Source organism: Cupressus sempervirens, chromosome 3, assembly GCF_028749045.1.
Source record: "Cupressus sempervirens isolate cs-2001-9-10 chromosome 3, ASM2874904v1, whole genome shotgun sequence".
NCBI lineage: Eukaryota > Viridiplantae > Streptophyta > Pinopsida > Cupressales > Cupressaceae > Cupressus > Cupressus sempervirens.
In genome coordinates this window covers 338,484,263-338,507,761 of record NC_143120.1, presented here as the reverse complement: position 1 = coordinate 338,507,761, position 23,499 = coordinate 338,484,263, and positions in this window count along the sequence as shown.

Below are 23,499 nucleotides of genomic sequence, written 5' to 3'. Positions count from 1 at the left end.
ACATGATATCGACAACATGTTTCAAAAGATTAATTTATCTTCACAAAATAGGGCTTCAATCTTTCAAACATTGTTTGTCCAATCTTTATGTTAGGATTTAAATTACAAAATGAGAGATACAATTCATGTTGAGTGACATCCAACCAATGTTTTGCGTGTTGAATATATTCCTTACGCCCAATCCTCTGCTTGATGATTTCTCTTCTATTTGATGAAGGACGAGTATTATCAATCCAAAATTGAATAACTAAGTTCTTAACTATTTCCCCAATCATGTCAGATCGAAGAGCTCTACACATTAGTGCCCAATTGCCTTCTAATGTACTATCATTCAAATTGTTTCTCCTTTTCAGATAATGTAGTACTGTCTTCCGACTATACCCAAAATGAGATGATAATGAAGAGATCTGTCTATTTTGGGATGTTTTCTTATTTAAAATAGACGTTAGTATCACTCTTCGTGCAATGGATTTATCTGCAGATCTAGTTTTTTTCCCAATGGAATGTAACCCTTCCTTAACACTTTCAACAATATCTTTTTCTAGTTTAGAAGTCCTCATCTTTTTTATAATTGTATCTATACCCAATAGTCTCAGTGGCTCTTTTAATTCATCTTTGAGAAGTGAAATTGATAATAGTTGAGTTTTCTCCACTGTTGATAGATTCTCAAATTGTGCAATTATGTCTTTAGAATTTTTATTCAATTTCCTCTTCGTAGTATGTGTAGGTTGATTAGCATATTCTCTCAATGTTTTGATATCCATTTCAATTAAATGATCTATGTTTCTATGATTAATTTTTCTCTTCAATCTTTGAGCTAAATTAACATTCTCATTTGTTGTTTGATCTTCGGCTGCACAAGAAAAAATGAAACAAAGTCTTAAGATACAATCTCTTTAGGGGACATATATGTATACATATATACATGTTTAACTCAAGTGTGAAATATTATGTACTTGATTAAATTATCTAACTTTTAGATGGTCCTTCTTCAATATCCATTGCTTCATCTTCAATTTCCTCATGTCCAACATTTTCATCATCTACTAGAATTGCACGTGCGCGATATAACAAATAAAATCAAGTAAGTTTATAAGGGGAAATATCGCTCACTAAGTTTAAAAATTAAAGATATAAAGTTTGATAAAGACCTAGAATTCTAGAAAGATCTATATTATATACTTGCAAGAGATGCACATGTACCTATTTGTACTTGGGATGAACCTTCTCCAATGTTGATAGGTTGTCCTGGTTGACTACATCCTAAATAAATTCATTTATTTAATTTTAATCATAATCTAATAAACCTTAATGGACTATAAATTATTAACATAATTGAATAAACAAGGTAATTCCCATGCTAAATAAATTCATAATTTAAATTTATTCATAATGTAATATTCACCCTAAGGATTAATATGGACATAATTGGATAAACCCTAATGGCCTAAATATGAACATAATTTCAAATAAACTCTTAATATTAAGTTAATCTAGTAATGCTAATTTAAGATAAATATGATATTCCTAATTGGATTTAAACCCTAATCCTAACTAAATAAACTAATTAAATACATTGGAAAAAAGATTGTGCATGTGTACCTAATCTAAGATAGTATCTTGCTAGCGTTTTTTGACAATTTTCATCTTCTTGTTCCTTAGTTCTTCTTCATGCATATTTACTTTCTCTTTTATCTTTATTGCCCATGTCGTAAATTCTTCCTCCAAAATTTGAAAATAGGTTGAAGTTTGTCAAATATTTCTTTCTACCCAATTCAAAAGCCAATAACTTGATTTCACATAAATGCAAATTGTAAAAAATGAAACTCATATTTATATACACATTTTTTTTTTAAAAAAACCTCTTTATTAGCCGACTAGGGAAAAATCCTAAGGAGCCGACTAGAAAAACACCCCTATGGTCTGCTTCTAGGTCACCACTTGATGAGGTATTCCTTGTAGTGACCCTTCCTTGTCTTCACGATGAACTTAGAATCTAGTACACTTTCCAACTTCATTGGCATTGGGGTAGGAAAGCCTTTCACCCAATCAACATCCTCTAAGGCTATGAGAGTAGAATTACCTATGTCTAGGGATGGTCCCTTGTAGGGGTATAGGTCACAAACATTAAAAATGGGTGAAATCCCCAAAGTAGGAGGTAACTTCACCTCATAAGCATTGTTGCCATACTTATGCAAAATTCTCAATGGACCTATCTTCTTCATGAGTAGCTTAGTTGGCTGACCCTTGGGTAGTCTCTCTTTCTTGAGGTAGGAAAGTACTATATCTGTAACCTTGAACTACAAATCCCTTCTTGTCTAATTGAATTTTGACTTATAATTCTCCACTTGCTTTTGCAAAGTCTTGTTGACTTGATCATGAAGCTCCTTCATCTGTTCTACAAATGACTCCACTTGTGCACTCTTCTTGTCTAATAAACTGAGATCTCTCAACTCTAGGATCTCTCTAGGATGAGTCCCATACATTATCTCAAAGGTAATTTCAATAGTACTCCTATTAATGGAGTTATAATAGGAAAACTCTACTTGCCTTATGATGTGATCCCATGATTTTCCATGGTGCTCTGTTAAACACCTTAGCAAATTTCCAAGTGACCTATTCACTACCTTCATTTGTCCATTTGATTGTGGATGGTAGGATGAAGAGAAAGATAAATTTGTGCCAAGCTTCTTCCATTAGGTCCTACAAAAGTGACCCACAAATTTACTATCTCTGTCACTTAATATATTCAATGGCAATCCATGGATCCTTACAATGTCCCTAAAGAATAGACCTACAATTTGAGAAGTATCATTGGTTTTCTTGTATAGAATGAAGTGTAGCATTTTTATAAAATGATCCACCACAAAAAATGCACTATCATGACCCCTTGCTATTTTTGGTAATCTCAACACAAAGTCCATGCTAAGGCACTCCCAAGGCCTTTGGGGTATGGGGAGTGGTTGATATAACCCACTATTGTTGCTTTGTCCTTTTTCCCTTTGACAAATCTAACATTGCTACACAAATTGGCTTATATTTTATTGCATTTTGGGCCAATAATAATTCCTATTCACTTTTTCAAGTGTTTTTTCCACTCCAAAGTGGCCTCCCAAGATTCCATGGTGTTTCTCCTTCACAATGTTCTCCCTCATTGAGCACTAGGGTATACACATAAGATGTACTTTAAACAATAAATCTTCCTACAACACAAAATCATTGAAATCTACCTTGAATCCTTATTCAAACTTCACACATTCCTCATAGCCTTCTCTAAAATCTTTGTCCTCTTTGTAGAGATCCTTCAAGTCATCCATCCCTATACTTAGTAGTTGTATCTTTGGTATGATTAAGACTCTTCTACCAAGGGCATCTTCTATCTTGTTACTAACTCCTCTGTTATGCTTTATGACAAAGGTATAAGCTTTCAAAGACTCTACCCACTTCAAGTTCCATTGATTCAATTTTTCTTGGCCATTCAAGAAACTTAGAGCATGGTTGTTAGTATAGACCACAAATTCCTTAGGTAGGAGGTAGTGCCTCCACTTCTTAAGGGCTTTTACCATAGCATATAACTCCAAGTCATAGGTGGATTACTTTTGTTTAGCCTCAATCAACTTCTTTGAGAAGAAATCAACATGATGTCCTTCTTGGCTTAGTACTGCTCCAATGGCCAACTTACTAGCATCACATTCCACCATAAAGAGTTGATTAAAGTTGGGAAATCTAAGAGTAGGTAGCTCTACATTTCTCTTTTTCAACATTTTAAATCCTTGGTCTACTACTATAGTCCAACTAAATTGACATTTGATTCCACCTTTTATGGTATTGAGGATAGAGGCACATGCATGACTGAAATTTCTTACAAATTTCCTATAGTAGATGGTCAATCCATGGAAACTCCTAACATCACCTATGGACCTAGGTGTAGGCCATTCCAAGGTTGATTTAACCTTATCACGTTCCCTCTTTATGCATCCATTTGCAACCACAAAACCAAGATAAACTAATTCAATTTTTAGAAACTCACACTTTTCTTAATTAATTATCAACTTCTCTTGATGTAGCCTCCTCAAAACCATCTCCAAATGATTCATGTGTTCCTCCTTGGACCTAATAAATATCAGAATTTCATCAAGGTAAATAATTACAAAATTACTAGTGAAACCTACTAGCACTTCATTCAAGAGCCTCATGAAGGTGCTAGGTGAATTTGTTAGGCCAAAGGGCATAACAAGCCACTCATAAAACCATTCATTTGTCTTGAAGGCTATTTTCCATTCATCACTAGGCCTCACTCTTATTTGATAATATCCTAACTTCAAATTGACTTTGGAAAAATAGAAAGAACCTCCTTAATTATCCATTAAATCTTCTATTCAGGGCATTGGGAATCTATATCTAATTTTGATTTTGTTTATAGCCCTAGAGTCCATAAACATTCTCCATTTTCCACATTCTTAGGTGCAAGTATTGTAGGTACATCACATGGGCTTAACTTCTTCCTTATCAAACCTTTATCCAAAAAATCGTGAATCTACCTTTCTATTTCTACATTTTGACTTGGTTTCATCTTATATGTTTCTTTGTTTGGAAAATTTTCTTTGAGTATAAGGTCAATCTGATGACTCACATCCTTCATTGGTAGTAATACACTTGGTAACCATTATCCACTATGTCATGGTACCTTTCTAACAATGTTTGTACCTTTGGTGGTATGTTGTCTTTCTCCTTGGTCTCCTCCTTTGGCTTCACTACCATTGCACAACATATCCCTTTCTCCTTCTTCATAGATTTGAGAAACTCCTTCCAACTAAATAATAGCACACTAGTTCACACATGCTTCTCCTCATGACATTCTTGCAATGGGTCCATTTGGAACTTCTTACCTTTTTTGGTGATCACATAGGTGTTCTTCTCACCATCATGAATAGCCTTGACATCATATTTCCATGGGCATCGTAGGAGTAGATGGCATGTATCCATAGGCATTATATAACATAGGACCTTGTCCTTATACTCACCAATCTCAAAATAAACCATACTCTGTTCATCCATCATTATTTTCTTCCTCTTATTCAACCATGACACCTTATAGGGAGTGACATGAGGTATCCTCAATTTTAGTTTGTCCACCATCTTTTTAGACACAATATTCTCAATGGAACCAGAGTTCACTATCACTTTGAATTTTTTTCCATGAGAGCTACAAGTTGTTTTGAACAAATGCTTCCTTTGTGGTGGTTCTATAGTACTAGGCACCTTCAACAAGGTTTTTCTTAAGATTAGGTTTTCCCCATCCAATACTGGCCATGCTCTAGAAATGGGGGAGGTAAGACTTTATGAGTCATCCTCTTGTACCAATTGATTTCTTCATTCCCCCATTGAAGATAAGGTAGCATTTTTAGGATATCTACCCATTGTGTGACCCACTTGGTTGCAGTTATAGCACCTGCTGATAAAGACTAATTTATCCTCCCTTGTGACTAAGACCTATCCCTAGGTGGCCCCCTTCCTCTATATTGTCCTCTTAAAAGGATCTCCTATACTGGTTATTGCCACTATTATCAGTAGACTAAACTCTATCAGTTTTGTTAGGACCTTGTCCCCTAGAAAAGTTGCCTCTACCTCTAAACCCTTTGTTATTGCCTCTTCCTCTTTGGTATGACTCATTCTTCCTTCTAGCTTTATCCTCTACTCTCAATTCCAATTGGAAGCATTTATGCATGCTATCAGGAGCCATCATGGTGATCTCATCATGGATACCTTTCCTTAAGCCATTAAGGTACCTTGCTACCTTTTCCACATATTCCTCTTTTCTTCTAGCTCTAAGACTCAATCTATTAAACTCTTTAGTATAGAAATTTATTATTAAGTCTCTTTGTCTTTGATTTTGCACCTTTTGATACATTTGAATCTCATAATCATTGGGTAAGAACTGGGCCTTAATCCTGATTTTCATTCTCTCCCAAGATACTATATTATTTTTCCTTGGTGCTACCCTATCATCTTGCATCATGTTCCACCATATCAGTGATGATACCTTGAGCCTAGTCTTGGCATGGATGAATCTCTTCTCCTCTTATACCTCATAGTCAAACTAGTTGTCAATGGCTTCCAACCAATCTAGCAATTTATCCCCATTAAAGCTACCAATGTAGTAAGGAATGTGCTCCATATTGTCCTCATTAAGAGACTTAAAGGTATCCAAAAACACCTTCTTATCCTAATCCACCTCAGGATCCTAGCTTTCTATTGTCTCCCCTATGGGTCCTTCATCTTCTGTCTCACTCTCATCATCTCATTCTGTAAGCTTCTTCTTTCTCTTTGAATCTACTTGGTTGGCTTTGTTCAATAGGTCTTTGAAAAAATCCACTATGGCACCCTTGCTCATTGCCTTGGGTAACATACTGTCAACTTCTTGACTTTCTTCCTTATTAGACATAAACCAACTAAATCTTGTTTCTAATACCACTCTAATGTAGAGGATCTAGTATTCTAGGTTCTCCTCACTCTTAATGCTTCTTTCTCTGCCCTAACCATACAAGGGTTAGCTCTTTGTGGACCTCCCCCCAATTAGGATCACCAAGACCCTTACTATTAACTTCTCCTCTAAGGTATAGTTGATCTATAGAAGGTTCCAAATTTTCTAGGCTTAACTCGTCTAACTAGTTCCCAAAAGCCTAGTCTTCCCTGCTAACTTCTCTTCTAGAATCCCAAACCTCTACTTAGGATCTTCCCATACATTAATTTAGACTTTTATCAATCTTCTTGGCCCATCAAAGATCATTTTGAATCCTTTCCCCCACTTGTTAACTCATTACCAATCCAATTGGTCTTAATTTCACTAAGAGGCCTAATTGCCTAATTTCCTAGTAGGTCTAATTTCACTATATTGGTCTACTTCTCCCAAATTACCCAAATAATTGTTGACATATCAGTCAATTTTGTTATTAGTGACAACACTTATTCAAATTTTGTATGCCTACTAAGCTCATTGAACAATGTACAATGTTTGCCATGTAATTCAGTAGCCACCAAATTCTACAGTTGCTATTGAGTCTTCTGGACTAATTCTAGTGGCTATTGAGCATTCCAATGCTTACCAAGGAAATTAAATTAGTGTGAAGTGCAATAATTCAAATCGAATAGAATTAGGTAGTGTGAAGTCTAGCAATTCAACCTAAGCACTCTAGTGGATAACAAACTTTGTAGTTTCTATTGAGCTAGCACTTCACGTGATGCGAAGCTAGTATTAACCAAGCTGCATGATGATTACTATTTACTAAGTGAAGTTATGGTAAACTAGTAATTTAGTTTATGACAAGTGACACAATATCTACCAAGTCACCAGTGCAGACCAAGTTCTAGACTACTTTAAGGTGATTAGTATGGACCAAGCTTCTACTTCTACTGAGTGCATGATGATGTCGATTAATGATAGTGGATGCCAACTAATAGAACTTCACCAAGTTAGTCTTTAGAACTCGAGTGTCTTCATATGAGATGACTTTGTAATATTGGTGTTAACTTGTTTATTGGTTGACTTTATAACTATGCAAATTGGATTGGTATATATGTAATGTATTGTATCATATCCAATGAGGGTGTGTGAATGTGTAATTCATGAACATAAGTGTGTAAGAATGCGAATGTAATCAAGTAGAAAATAAAGTATATATTGAAGGCCATATCAGAAAAGGAGTAGAAGAGACATATCCATCACAAAAGGTGATTAGTACAATTAAGGAATCTCTATTAGTAATTCAGTTGTAAGTCAGAGATCTAATATTTCATTCTAATAGGTGAATCAATCTAAATCCTTTAACAAGGTAGACTTAACAATCTTTCTTAAATCTCTTAACAGAGTGCATATTTTATTGTGTGTTTGCAAAAACCTCTAACAAGGTGGACCTAGCAGTCCCGATTGCTCCTAATAGGGAAAATCATCAGAAGTGATCATTGTAAGCCTTAACAAGCCAACTTTATGCTACAGTATTGAAGTTTTGTGGACATCAGTCCCACCCCATTTTACTTTCTATTTGGAAGGTTTCTGGGTCACCAAATTATTGTGTTCAAGTGTTATGAATGTTTTATGTTTACTATCTCTCATGTATACAATTAGATCAATAAATGATAAATGGTATACTGTTATAAAGTGCTAAATTTGATAAAGTTTTAGAGGTTACTAATTCACCCCTCCCCTCTTAGTAACCTAGCATAGTCTTGAATATTTCCAACAATTGGTATCAGAGCTTTTTGATTCTTAGCAGAAAGTTTAGCAGCTTGAGCAATGATTAGGAATATGGAGATATTCAAACTTGATAAGGCAATTGACAATAAAAAGTTGGATCTAGAAATGGCCATTGCACAACTCAAGAAAGCTAAGGAGCAACTTTTCCAATCCCTAAAAATAAGGAAGGAACTTGCAAATCAGATGAATGATCATCAATACATTGAAGACTTTTTCCCTCAAGTAATTCAGATGAAGCAAATGATGCAATCAAGGAACTCCTAGAGAAGAATGGTTCCCTGCAAGAAGTAAGAAAGCTCAAAAGAGAACAAGAAATTTAGTCATTAAGCCTATGTGAAATCTTGGAATAGAGGAACAAGATGAAAGAAGAAATGGGTGGAAGAAACAATGAGATCCAAAACCAATCCCTCTAGCATGCAGATCTTATAGATCAAATCTCCAATGCAAATGAGGAAATCATGAGCCAAAGACAGATCAATGAATGATTAAGAAATGATTTAAATTTGGAAAGACAAATCAATGAAAGAATAAGAAATGAGCTGAGATCTGAAAATAAAATTAGTGAAAGATTGAAAAATGACCTAAACACTAAAAAATAGATCGATGAAAGAATGATGAAATCCCAAGTTGACATGAATTGATTAAATCAACTAAATGAGCAGAATCTCAATAGGCAAAAGGGTAAAGCAAGAATTGGATAAAAAGAAGAAGGCGAATCCTCCGAACAAGGTGCTCAAAGGAATCAAAGACCTACTTGCAGTCATTGTGGTAAGTTAGGTCATACATCAAACAAATGTTGGAGTAATGGTAAAGCAAAATTTAATGGAAAATGCTACAATTGCAATCAGCATGGACATAGGGCTAATGAATGTAAAGAGAAACCAAAATTTGAAGGCAAGTGTCATGAATTCAAGAAACAAGGTCATAAGGCATCAGAATGTAGAACTAAGTAATTCAATCTAGTAGAGCAAATTGTGAAAGCAATATTCAGTTGGGACTACAACACTTGGTGTAGATGTCATTATTGTGGAGAATATGGACACATTAGCATCAATTGTGTTAAACATCACACAAGGAAAAGAGATATCACCATAAGATGTTTAACTTGTATCGAACTTGGTTATCTAGCCAAAAATTGCATGAGTACAGGTAGAGTTGAAGATGAAAAGAAAGAAAAAGTAGATAACATTCAAAAGTAGATGAGGTAGTAATGAATTTCTAAATCTACCAAGGATGCTAGTTCAAGTAATGATGGTCATGTCACTCAAGAAGTAGGTGACTCCACCATTTTCAACTAGGTTTCCAAAGGAGAATTGGAATTGCACTATTAATATCACATTCAAATAGTTCCAAGTGAAAGGTGAAAAAGACCCAAATTAGTATTCAAGATACAAAAGGATCACTAAGGTAGGACGGTATCAATTATCACTGAGTTACCTTCTCTACCAAGTAAGATCAGGTCATAGACTTTATTGAGCAAGGTCAGGAGTAACAAGACATGCATGGTTACTGAGTCATCAATAGTGGATGATAGGCTATCATGCATACTATCAAGCATAATGTCAAGCATGATGTCAACCCAGCTACCTTCATATCAAGCATTAATGGTGAAGTTTTAACAAAAAGCATGAAATAAAATTCATTTTTCACCATGAAATCTAACTGCAATTGTGAAGAAAGAAAATTCTAATGCAATAAAGTGACCTCAAGCAAATTTTTAGCAAGGTTTTCAAGGTTTTGATAAATTATTTAGTAATTATGGCATCCAGCAACAAAGAAAAGAAAGGGTTTGAGATGTTGGTTTGAGGAGTCGAGTGGAAAGTTCTTGTACCCACGATCGTATAAAACCTCAACCCAAGTAGAGCTCAATCACAAATCCCACCCAAGGTACTTCTTATTAACGATATTCAAACTCATTTCAAGTGTTCTATTCAGGAAATTGGAACCCTAGAAATGGATGATGCCCTAGATGAATTGTGTGTTAATGGTTTTCTCAAACCTGAGCATAAACATTTGGAAGACAAAGGTTTGACCCACATTCCTCACATGCCCTAAGGTTTTCAAATCAAATGGATTAGATACATTCTAAGCTAGGTTCATAATGGTTAGCTATGGCTTGAAAAACCAATTTTGATTACAAAGAAAATGATTCATTACATTGTTGACCTTCCCATTCTCACAAAAGCCAAAACCACCAAAACCCTAGGTCAAGATGAGCTAGAAAAGAAAAGCCTAGCCAAGTGGGATGATAGAGGCATGAAAATAAATAGTGCAACAGATGCAGAACTAAAATTCAGGATACATGTGATAGCTCACAAGATATATAGTTTAAGCCACCTCAATAGTGTATCATGTAAAGTTGTGGACTTAGCCTACAAAGTTGTGAAGAACAATTTATCTTATGACTAGGCAGATCTATTGTTGAAAGAATTCAACAAGAACATGGAGAGTATTTGAACTTCCAAGAATAACCCTTGAAAATTTGGCTTTCTATTGATTTTTCTATTCTTCTATGTTCAAAAATTCTTCCCTTCCAAAGGCACAGTAGTATGGAGGAAATATGTGCGTATATTGTACCAGATTAATGAATACATTACAGAAATGGGAGAGAATTTTGTTAGCATTATGGATAGCTACTTTGAAGTTCCCAAAGAGAAAATAAATAAAATATTTAGAATACCTAAGAAGCTAGTAGAAGATTACAAAGACGATATATGTTTCATGGTAGATAGTGATAGAGTCCTACATTCAGGCAGTAAAGCCTAGAATTGTATGGGTAAAACCTCTTCTCTATGATGTAAACATTGATGAAACAAAGGATATTATTGAAGCTCTGATTAATGAACCTGTTGATCTAAAGGCACCACACTTTGGAACATATGATGAAGCAAAGGTAAGGAAAGAGCTAGAGATAAAGCTCCCACAAGTGGTTAACAAAGGTAAGAGGAGGATAACAAAACTAAAATTAAGCACACCTCTAATGTTAATCAAGGGAAAAGGAGAAGATATAGATGAAGAGGTAGATGATGAGTCTGAAAAGGAAGAAAACCCTTGAAGAAGAAAGGCAAGATGATCATCACCAGGCCACCAAAGCCATCCACTATAGTCTTCACATGGAGGTCTAGGAAGAAAGGTAGTGATATTGTCTTTAGAAAACCTCCTCCCACCTTACAAGAAAAATTGAAACAAATGGAAGAAGGTGCATGTATAACCAACTTCAAATCCTTGAAGTATGAAACCAAATCTGAGGTAGAGAAGAAATAGGTGGAAGAACTGGTGTTAACCAAAATGGGAAAATGGAAGTATTCACTAGATCAGATAGACTCCCAAATCTCTAATGAATTATTAGAGAAAATTAAGCCAAGATGGGACTTTGCAATGCAAACGAAAAAAGATATTTATGCACAAACCTTGAGGCAATTGCTACCTAGCATGATAGATGCTGAGGTAAAAGAGTCCTTGAAAAAAAATGAAGATAAGATGACTCTTGGATTTAATACTTGTTTAATTTTGATCAAGGAAATAGAGAATGCGGTTAAAAATGTCACAAGCATGTGGAAGAGTGTTTATCATTTGCATAAAAAAAGTGACTTCCCAGTAGATGTTAAGGATGATGACAGTGATGATGAGGAATAAGAAACTTAGACTGAGCCCACACATTTTGACAATGAGGAATTTGAAGAAGATAAAGAGGAAGAAGCTATCGAGGAAGAAAAAGAAGATGATGAGGAGATTAACCCTATGAAGATAGTAGCTGTAGTCATTGCCTCACTTCCTCAATCTCCAAACAAACTAGCAACTACATCAAGCTCAAAGACAGCTTCAACAAGTTTGATTGTGACAAAAATAGATACTTCAAATGTCCAATCACTCTTTGCCCCCACACAACTTAGTACATCATTGATAGAAGTGTCTACCACTTCATTTATCGAGCTGCAACCTCCCTCTTCTTTAGCTCCTGAGTTGCAATCATTAGCAATGAATATAGTGGCTTCTATGATTTTGAGCTCTTCAGTAGTAAGTACTTCAATTTTGAATACTATAATTTTGTCTACTTTAGTAACAGATACTTCAATTATGACTTCTTTAGTTTTGGATTTAGCAAGCATTCCTATTAGTTCTCCATTAGTTGGTACAATATCAATTTTCACAGCAAGTCCTAGTATATCCACAATTGTTTCCATCTCAGATACAAAGGCATTAAGTACAAGGATAGTTGAACCTAAGGCTTAATTGAGTAAAAGATTTTTGAGTAGAAGAAAGGAGATAGAAGAGGATATAGACCTAGATGAGAAAAAAAAAATTCCCAAATGGGACTTTGATAATCTCATTGTGGATCAAATGCATATAGCTAGTCAACTCCTCCAAAAGAAGGCAAAGCAGAAGTAATTGAGAGAAGAAAGAGATAGGGAATATAAAATATTGATGGTGCCAAGAACATTTTGTCTGAGGCAATAGGTATTGAGATAGATTCTTCTCAACCTATTTTATTGCAATTAGAAGAGGTAGTCTAAAAGTTTAATCAAGACTTCAGTGGTCAAGATAAGTTAATTGAGAAAGTAGAAAAGAAATTTGATAATAAAGTGCTTGAGAACATTTCTCAGCAAATTTCCATTCAACAAGTTGAGCTTTCCTCAATTTTGACCAATCTTGAAACCTCTTGCACTAATGTGACATCATTTTTTGTGAAGTTGTGTGATGTTACCAAATTCACAAAGGAGATAAAGAGAAAACCAACAAAGATTGATGAGGATCTAAAAGCCAGTGCACAATGAATTCAACTTGACTCTAGTTCAAGATCTGCACATCATATGAGGATCAAATTTCTATCAGACATGCAAGTAGTGTTGTTGAGAGAAGATGCAAGGATCTAGTCTACATTGATAGATATTTAGAATATGATCCTTCCTATCATGGATACAATGCAGAAACATATTGTTTATTCAACAACCTTGATCCATGACAAAAACTTCTCTATTGTAGATCACATGATAGAACTCTCTATAAGAGTTCAAATTGCTCTCCATACATGCAAGATTTTGCAAGAAAATTGGGATAAAACTCTAGCAATTATTCTTAAGGTACATTACAAGTTTTTATCTCATATTGGTGTCTCCATGTAAATAATTTTTGAATAAATCTTTGGCACTACTGTCAAAAAGGGGGAGAGACTATGTATATTGAGAAACTATGTATATTGTATGAGGGAGAATCATGCAAAGGAAGAATGTATATAGAAGAGGAGAATTTTGTAGATATGTTGTATAGTATACTATATATATTTACAAAGAGAAATTTTGAAAAATCTCAAAATAGTATACCCTACTGAGCTAGTATCACATGGTGATGTATACAAGTTTTGGCTAATAAGTGTTTTTGTCACTAATGCCAAAGGGGGAGATTGTTGACATATCAGTCAAGTTTATTATTAGTGACAACACTTATTTGGATTTTGTATGGCTATCGAGCTCATTGAAAAATCTACAGTGTTTTCCATGTAATTCAACAGCCACTGAATTCTATAGTTGCTATCAAGTCTTCTAGACTAATTCTAGTGGATACCAAGAATTCCAATGCTTACCAAGGGAATTTAGTTAGTGTGAAGTGCAATAGTTCAAACCAAGTAGAATCAGGCAGTGTGAAGTCTAGCAGTTCAACCTGAGCACTCCAGTGGCTACCAAGCTTTGTTGTTTCTACCAAGCTTGCAGTTCATGTGATGTAAAGCTAGTGTTAACCAAGCTATATGATGATTAGTGTTTACTAAGTGAAGTTATGGTAAAATAGTAATTTAGTTTATGACAACTGACACAGTATCTACTGAGTCACTAGTGCAAACCAAGTTTGAGACTACTTTAAGGTGATTAATATGGACCAAGATTCTACTTGTACTAAATGCATGATGATGCCAAGTAATGATAGTGGATGTCGAGTATCAGAACTTCACCAAGTCAGTCTTCAAAACTTGAGTGTCTTTATATGAGCTGACTTTGTAATATTGGTTGACATTGTAATTATGTAAATTGGATTGGTATATATGTAATATATTGTATCATATCCAATGAGGGTGTGTGAATGTGTAATTCATGAATATAAGTGGGAAAAAATGTGAATGTAATCAAGCAACAGATAAGGTATATATTGAAGGCCATATCAAAAAAAGAGCAACAGAGAAATATCCATCACAAAAGGTGATCAATAAAATCAAGGAATCTCTATTAGCAATTTAGTTGTAAGTCAGAGATCTATTGTTTCATTCTCATAGGTGAATCAGTCTAAATCCTTTAACAAGGTAGACTTAATAGTCTTTCTTAAATCTCCTAACATAGTGCATACTTTATTGTGTGTTTGCAAAAATCTCTACCAAGGTGGACCTAGTAGTCCTAATTTCTCCTAATAGGGTAGATCATCAGAAGTGATCATTGTAAGCCTTAATAGGCCAACTTTATGTTGCAGTATTGAATTTTTATGGGTATCATTGTCACCCCAGTTTTACTTTCTACTTGGAAGGTTTTTGGGTCACCAACTTATTGTGTTCAAGTGTTATGAATGTTTTATGTTTATAGTTTCTCATGCATGCAATTAGATCAATAAATGATAAATGGTATACTACAAGAAAGTGTTGAATTTGATAAAGTTTTAGAGGTTACTGATTCACCCCTCCCCTCTTAGTAACCTAGCATATTCTTTAATATTTCCAACAATAACCTCACACAAGACCTTGAAAATATTCAAGGCATCTATGAGCACTATCAAAATACATAGTCCTAACTTTTGGATGTACCCATAGGCCTAATTTCTACCAAGCCTTAGTTTTAAGCCTATTAATTAAACCTCTAAACCAATCAACATAAACAATTGAAAAATTGATCCTCAAACATCAATTCAACTCCTTCCACCTATCAATGCTTTTAGGAGACTATCTAGGGCATCTGAAAATACCACAAAACCCTTCACATAGGGTCATGGGTGCTTGTGCCAAAAGATTGTTATCCCTCTCCTAGCTCATTTGTATTCAAGAGTCAGCCATAGGGCTTCCCAGTTGGTCTAGGAAATAAATTGCAAAAAAAAAACACCAAAAAAAAGAAAATGTACATATCCTAATCGTACTTCCCCCATGGTTTCAACTAAATCCACCAGTGGGTTCTTAGGTTAGAGCCATTTCTACCTAAACAACACTGTAACTGTCACTTACATACCAATTGTTAGAAATACTTTTAGAATAATTGAGATCATGGGGTGAATTAGTTATTCAAGGTCCAAATGTCCTATTCAAACTTTTTCATTAAGTGTAGTGAGCCCATTCAACCATTCATTCATCCAAGCTTTAACTTTTCTAATCAACAAGTTACTGTAAATCAACATGCAAGCATACACATAAAAGATCAACACATAACATAATGATTTATGTGGAAACCCAATTTGGGAAAAAATACCAGTAACATGCTACTCAATTCTCACTCTTTTGAAGTGATGCCCTGTGAAAGGCCTGCCTAGTTAAAGGCTTACAACACATTATTAAATGTGACCTTATTAGATGGTTTAACCACCCTGTTAGAAGTGGGCCTTGTTAGAGGACTTTAGAACATTCACTTGGAATGTCACCCTATTAAAAGATTTACAAATGGCTATTAGGCCAACCTAAGTCCATAGGATTTTCCTTCTACCCTAACTGATACAATTGCTAGAGAGTAACAATTAGAAATTTTGACCTAATTGCATAATACAACTTAACTTGAAAATCTCAAATCACTTCTTAGCTCATACCATTGCCTGGCCTTCAATCTCTTCAACTTTGATAGCTTGCCTTTCTTTTAGGCTTACTTTTCTTGAGTCTCCATGCTCAATGTACTAGTGCAATCATTTCTTCTTGACCACTCGTAGAAGCAGAGCCTCTATGCTCTTCCTTCTCCTAGATGTCTCCTTCTTGACACCCTTCTAACCACTTTGGAGTTTGACTTTTTAGTAGTAGCATCATCAGTAACATTTGCTTCTTGGTCTATGACTCCTTAAATAGAAGTGTTGGAGTTCCTCTTCTTGCTTGATTCTTCCATTCTTAAATTTCAATTCGTATGGATTAGGTAGGATTCATTGCATCTAACCCATATGTTTTTTCCTCTAGAAACTTCTTGAATAATCCTTTTGAATTCTTCCAAAAATAGTTTAAATATAATTTTGTGCCACTAGCTCATCATCCTTATCTTTCATCTAGTTTACAAAATTCAAGGTAACCACTTTGTTAGCTCAAATTTGGTGAATCTTTTTTACTTAAAATAATGTAGTAGCTTGACACTATTGAAGTACTAGTGCTTGGCACATACTGTGTTACTTGTCATCAACTTTGTTTTTCCTAATGCTCGACGCTTGAAGATCACTTAGCACACACTAGAATTTCTTATTACTTGGCTCCAACTGAAAATTTTCTCAGCTTCAACTAACTTGCTCAGCACCCACTAATGAACTTAGTTTAAGTATTGAAATCAACCTTGTTACAACATATTCCTCCAAAGTTTCTAAGTGTGACCAACCTTTGTATCTTTGAATGTGTTATCAGTACATCATTTAACCATTGTCTTAACTGATCCTTGCACTTCATTACACAATCATAACTTGACCTTTACCTTTGATAGTCTTGTTACATCTTGTTGATCAAATCCTCTTCATCAATCAACTAAGTGATAGTACTTGGATCTTATAAGCAAATGTCACTCCTACAAATAGTAGGTTTGACATCAATGACAAAACAATTATTGAAAACATTATGTTAGCAATAATCTCCCTCTTTGATCTTCAACAATGAGTTTTTCAATCAGATTTCCAACAATCTCCCTCTTTGGCATTGATGGAAAACCAAACTTATCAACCATCAAACTAAACTATTTAACCAAATTGTAACTAATTTAGAACAATAAGTATGATGCCAAAAAGTAATTGTAATACCATCAATTCTCACATCTCCCTCTACTATCTTGACTGCTTCATTTTTGCTTCTCCTTCTTAAATGTTGTATCCTTATTCTTTGTTTCTCTCCCTCTTTCAAGCCATAAAGTGCTTTGTGTAGTTTGTAGACCATGTCCTTGTTCTTTTTATTAACAAATCCATCAGGCTATTCTATGTAGACTTCCTCTTCTAGTATACCATTTAGAAAAGTAGACTTGAGATCCATTTAGTAGACTTTGAAACCTTTGTATGCAGCATATGCAAGAAGTGTTCTTACTCCTTCCATTCTTGCAATAGGGGCAAATGTTTCCCCATAATCTAGTCCTTCTTCTTATGCATAGCCTTTACAAACTAATCTAGCTTTGTTTCTTGTTATCCCACTATTCTCATCAGGTTTGTTTCTAAACACCCATTTGGTACCAATTACATTCTTATCAACTGGTCTTGGAACTAGGGTCTAAATTTTGTTCTTTTCAATCTAATCTATCTCCTCTTCCATAGCTTTATACCAGTCATCATGTTGTAGTGCATCTTCTACTATTTTGGGCTCAACCTTGCTCCGCAGACATGATTCATTCCTGAGCCTATTCCTTGTCATTGGTCTAGCATCCTTGTCACTAATGATTTGATCAGTAGGGTGATATCTTCTTACATATTTGGCTAACCTTGGTTCTACCCTTCTTTCCATGTTTGATCCTTCAACTTTAGAGTCATTTTTTTCTCCTTCATCTGGTACTTCATCATTTCTCTCATGTGTGCTATTTTCATAATCAAAATGTGCATTTTTTACATTCTATAGCTCGACTTCTGAATGTAGCTCGACATTCACTAGTTGTGACTCAGCTAATACTGAAATTTGTTGCTAATTCTCAACTTGATTTGCAGCATTGTCTTCAACAGTCATTCCTTCATAGAAGTATACAAAGGATCTATAATCCTCTAATTTCTTAGACTCAACAACTTGAACTTCTGCATGCCTGTCAAAATTTACATTTGCACTCTCCACAATCTTGTTAGTGTTAGTATTTAAACACTTATATGCTTTGCTTCTAGTGGAGTATTTAAGAAATATTATTTCATCACTCTTAGCATCAAACTTGTCATTTCTAGTATCTTTAAGAATATAGCATTTACAACCAAATACTTTAAAATGTTTAACATTGGGTGAGTGACCATACCATAGTTCAAAAGGTGTTACATTTGTACCTTTCTTGACTTGGACTCTATTCAGTGTGTAGACTACAGTGCTTATAGCTTCTCTCTAGTACTTTAGTGCAACATTTTTCTCCATCATCAAGATTCTAGCATAGTCAATTATTGATCTATTGCTTCTTTCAGCAATACCATTTTGTATTGGATTCTTGGTGCTAATGTTTTCCTTTTGATTCCTTTGTCATTGTAGAATATCTCAAATTCTTTTGATGTAAACTCACCTCCTTTGTTTGACCTTAAATATTTTAGATTCTTTCTTGTTTCCTTCTCAACTTTCACCAAATACCACTTAAACATTTGAAATGCATCAGATTTTTGTTTAAAAAACATAGCACTCATCATCCTTGAATAGTCATCTACGAATAACATTATGTATCTATCTCCTAGGTTGCTTTGCACTTCTATTGGATCACATAAGTCTGTATGGACTAACTCTAGTACATATTTTGTCCTTCTTTCCATGTTTGATCCTTCATCTTTACAGTCATTTTGTTCTCCTTAATATGGTACTTCATCATTTCTCTCATGTGTGCTATTTTCATAATCAAAATGTGCATTTTCTACATTCTGTAGCTCAACTTTTGAATGTAGCTCAACATTCACTAGCTATGACTTAGCTAATACTGAAATTTGTTGCTAATTCTCAACTTGATTTGCAGCATTGTCTTCAACAGTCATTCCTTCATAGAAGTATACAAAGGATCTATAATCCTCTAATTTCTTAGACTCAACAACTTGAACTTCTACATGCCTGTCAAAATTTACATTTGCACTCTCCACAATCTTGTTAGTGTTAGTATTTAAACACTTATATGCTTTGCTTCTAGTGGAGTATTTAAGGAATATTCCTTCATCACTCTTAGCATCAAACTTGTCATTTCTAGTATCTTTAAGAATATAGCATTTACAACCAAATACTTTGAAATGTTTAACATTGGGTGAGTGACCATACCATATTTTAAAAGGTGTTGCATTTGTACCTTTCTTGACTTGGACTCCATTCAGTGTGTAGACTGTAGTGCTTACAATTTCTCTCTAGTACTTCAGTGCAACATTTTTCTCCATCATCAAGATTCTAGCATAGTCAATTACTGATCTATTCCTTCTTTTAGTAATACCATTTTGTGGTGGAGTTCTTGGTGTTGATTTTTTCCTTTTGATGCCTTTTTCATTGTAGAATATCTCAAATTCCTTTGATGTAAACTCACCTCCTCTATCTGACCTTAAAAATTTTAGATTCTTTCCTATTTCCTTCACAACTCTATCCAAATACCACTTAAACATTTGAAATGCATCAGATTTTTTTTTTAAAAACATAGCAGCAATCATCCTTAAATAGTCATCTATGAATAACATTATGTATTTGTCTCCTAGGTAGCTTTGCACTTCTATTGGATCACATAGGTCTATATGGACTAACTCTAGTACTTCTTTGGAAGTGTATGTTTTTCTTTTAAAACTAGACTTAGTTATCTTCCCTAGTTGACATTGTTTGCACATTGTGTTTTCAAATTTATTCAATTTTGGCAACCCTTTGACCTTTTTTTTTTTTTTTTGATGCTAATCAAATTATCAAAATTAACATGAGACAATCTTTTATGCCACAACCACACATCATCAAGTCTAACAAAAATACATGTAGCATCTTCCATATCCAAGTAAAATATATTACTCCTAGTTTGTTCACCTTTTCCTATTAGATTTCTATCAATGTCATAGATCTTGGTAGTTTTGTTTCCAAATTGAACTTTGCAACCTACATTGCCTAACTATGATTCATTCAACAAGTTTTAGTTCAATCCGTCAACATAGTATGCATTATCACATGAAATTTTCTCTATGAGTTTAATAGAACATTTTCCTTTGATTTGACATGGAGCATCATTACCAAATCTAACACTATTTCTATCATATTGAGTAAAGGTAATGAACTTACTTTTATCTGGTGTCATGTGATGTGAGCATCCATTGTCTATGATCCACTTGTCATTCTTGTTCACACAGGTTACCAATGTTATTGCTTCATCTTCATCTTTATCTAATTCATCCTTCATGGCCACATAGACTACTTCATCATCATTCTCATCAGAATCTTCTTCAAAAATATAGAATCTTTTTCCTTTCTCCTTGTAGTCTTTTCTATCATTTTCTCTTTTCTTCCTGTATTTGTTTCCTTCTTTGTAGTTTTTCTTCTGTGTACATCTTGTAGCAATATGACCTATTTCATTGAAATTGAAACATATGATCGGGAGTTTACCTTTTCCTCTATGGAATCTTCTAGCTAGTAGTGTTTCTAACTATTCCACATATTCCTCATCTATGCTGCTATCACTAGATGCATGTTTTCCTTCCCTTCTTTTCTTGCTTGATATCTCCTCCTCTATGTCTTTTATTGTCATCTTGGCCTTGAAAGTAGATTCAAGGTTCTAAAGTTTGTAGTTATCAAAATTGGATAGCTCAAATGTAGTCTGTCTTCCCACTATACTTTTAAAGGTTAGTGTGTCCCCTTGTACACACCTTAGCTCTTAGATGGCTAAAACTCTAATAGCATAGATAGGGAGTAGAGTTATTAAATATTTAATGATGACAATTTCTTTTTCTCATTGACCACCTAGACTTCTTATTGCAGTTACTAAATCATTTATTCTAGTAGCATATTGAGTAGCATTTTCTCCTTCCCCCATTTTCATGTCATCATACTTTCCTCTTAAGCTTTCTCTCTTTGCTCTCTAGACATTTTGATATCTTTCATAGATATCTAATAAGGCTTTCCACATCTTGAATGCAGTGTCACAATCTTTGATGTCATCATATTCTTCATAACTAAGTGCAAAGGCAATCTCCAGCATTACTTGATTGTGCTCCTTCCTTTTGCTCAAATCATCTATAGTAAGAGGTCTAGCTAGATTTACATGTTCTGTTCCAATTGAGGTTTGTGCATAGTCACCTATTGATCCAAGGTATAATTTCATTAGAGTCTACCATGCATAAATTTTTTCTTTGTTGAGCATGGGAACTTCTGTCTTGGACATCTTGATCTTCCTACTTTTAGTACCTTGAAACTAAATTAGTAGATGGCTCTAATACAATTGCGAGAGAGTAACAATTAGAGATTTTGATGTAATTGTAGAATACAACTTAACTTGTAGATCTCAGATCACTTCTTAGCTCATACCATTTCCTGGCCTTCAATCTCTATAACTCTAATAGCTTGCCCTCCTTTCAAGCTTAGTCTTCTTGAGTCTCAATGCTCAATGTACTAGTGCAATCATTTCATCTTGACCACTTGTAGAAGTAGAGCCTCTGTGCTCTTCCTTCTCCTAGATGCCTCCTTCTTGACACCCTTCTAACCACTTCAAAGTTTGGCTCTTTAGCAGTAGCAGCATCAACAACATTTGCTTCTTGGTCTGCAACTCTTTAAATAGAAGTCTTGGAGTTCCTCTTCCCATTTGATTCTTCCATTCTTAAATTTCAATTCATATGGATTAGGTAGGATTCATTACATTTAACCCATACATTGTTTCCTCTAGAAACTTCTTGAATAATCTTTTTAAATTCTCCCAAAAATGGTTTACATAGAATTATCTGCCACCAGCTCATCATCCTTATCCTTCATCTGGTTTACAAAATTCAAGGTAATCACTTTCTTGGTTCAGATTTGGTGAATCTCTGTTATTTAAAATAATGCAATAGCTTGGCACTATTGAAATACTGGTGCTCAGCACATATTGTGTTACTTGGCATCAACTGTGTTTTTCCTAATGCTCGACAGCTGAAGATCACTTGACACACAGTAGAATTTCTTGTTACTCGGCTCCAATTGAGAATTTTCTCAGCTTCAACTAAATTTCTTGGCACCCACTAATGAACTTAGTTTAAGTATTGCAATCAACCTTGTTACAACATATTCCCCCAAAGTTTCTAAGTGTGACCAACCTTTTTATCTTTGAAGGTGTTATCAATACATCATTTAACCATTGTCTTAATTGATCCTTGCACTTCATTGCACCATCATAACTCAACCTTTCCCTTAGGTAGTCTTGTTATATCTTGTTGATCAAATCCTCTTCATCAATCAACTAAGTGATAGTACTTGGATCTTATAAGAAAATGCCATTCCTACAAATAGCAAGTTTGACATCAATGACAAAAGAATGATTGAAAATATTCTGTTAACAATAATCTCCCTCTTTGATCTTCAACAATGAGCTTTTCAATCATATTTTTAACACCAAGGACCTTCAAAATTCTCTAACTCTACCCACCAATCACTTGAAAGAAAACTATCCTATTGCAAATGAAAGCTACTTGAAGCCACTACATTCCCATAGGGTCTGATTTCCTATGCCAACCCGTATAGAGTCATATAGTAGCAAGAAAATAATACAGTTTACAAATTTGTTGTCTCATTCATCCATACATGAGTGCCAAAACAATTATTAAAATCCAAAATTTTATTAGCCATTTCAAATCATTGAATCCATGCTTATATCCCAAGCATGGGAAGTTACAACTGGTCTAACAATATTTTTTCTATTATCTTTTAAAAAGTTGCATTATGAGCATTTTTACTCATTGTGTCAACTTGATGGTTGACTTTGACTTCCTTGACCCTAGATAGGATATGTAGGGTCCTAAAGCACCTCTCAAATACATATTACACCAAAATGGCAACTTTTCACTATTTAAAGCCAAAATGACCCTAAGTCACTTAATGAGCACTATGGGCTCTTAAAAACATGAAGTTGACTAACATTGCACCCAACCCATTGGATCTTATTCCAACACACTCCCAAAAACCTAATAAAACTCTAAAGCACACCAAAACATCAAATAGGGAGGTGTCTTGCACCAGATTCCTATATGATCCGTTCAAACTCATGAAAAACTCCTATGAGGCTTAGTAGCCCTCAATTAGCCCTCTTAATGGACTAAAATTAGATTTGTGCCAATATTTTCTCAAGAAGAATCCAAAAAAAATTTAGATGGTGATACTCTTTTCCAAGTCTTTCAAGAATCTTGAGGTTTTAGTTCCCATCACCTACTAGATATCCTAACCCAAATTTTGAGGGTTTGCTAGGGTTTTCCAGCAATTT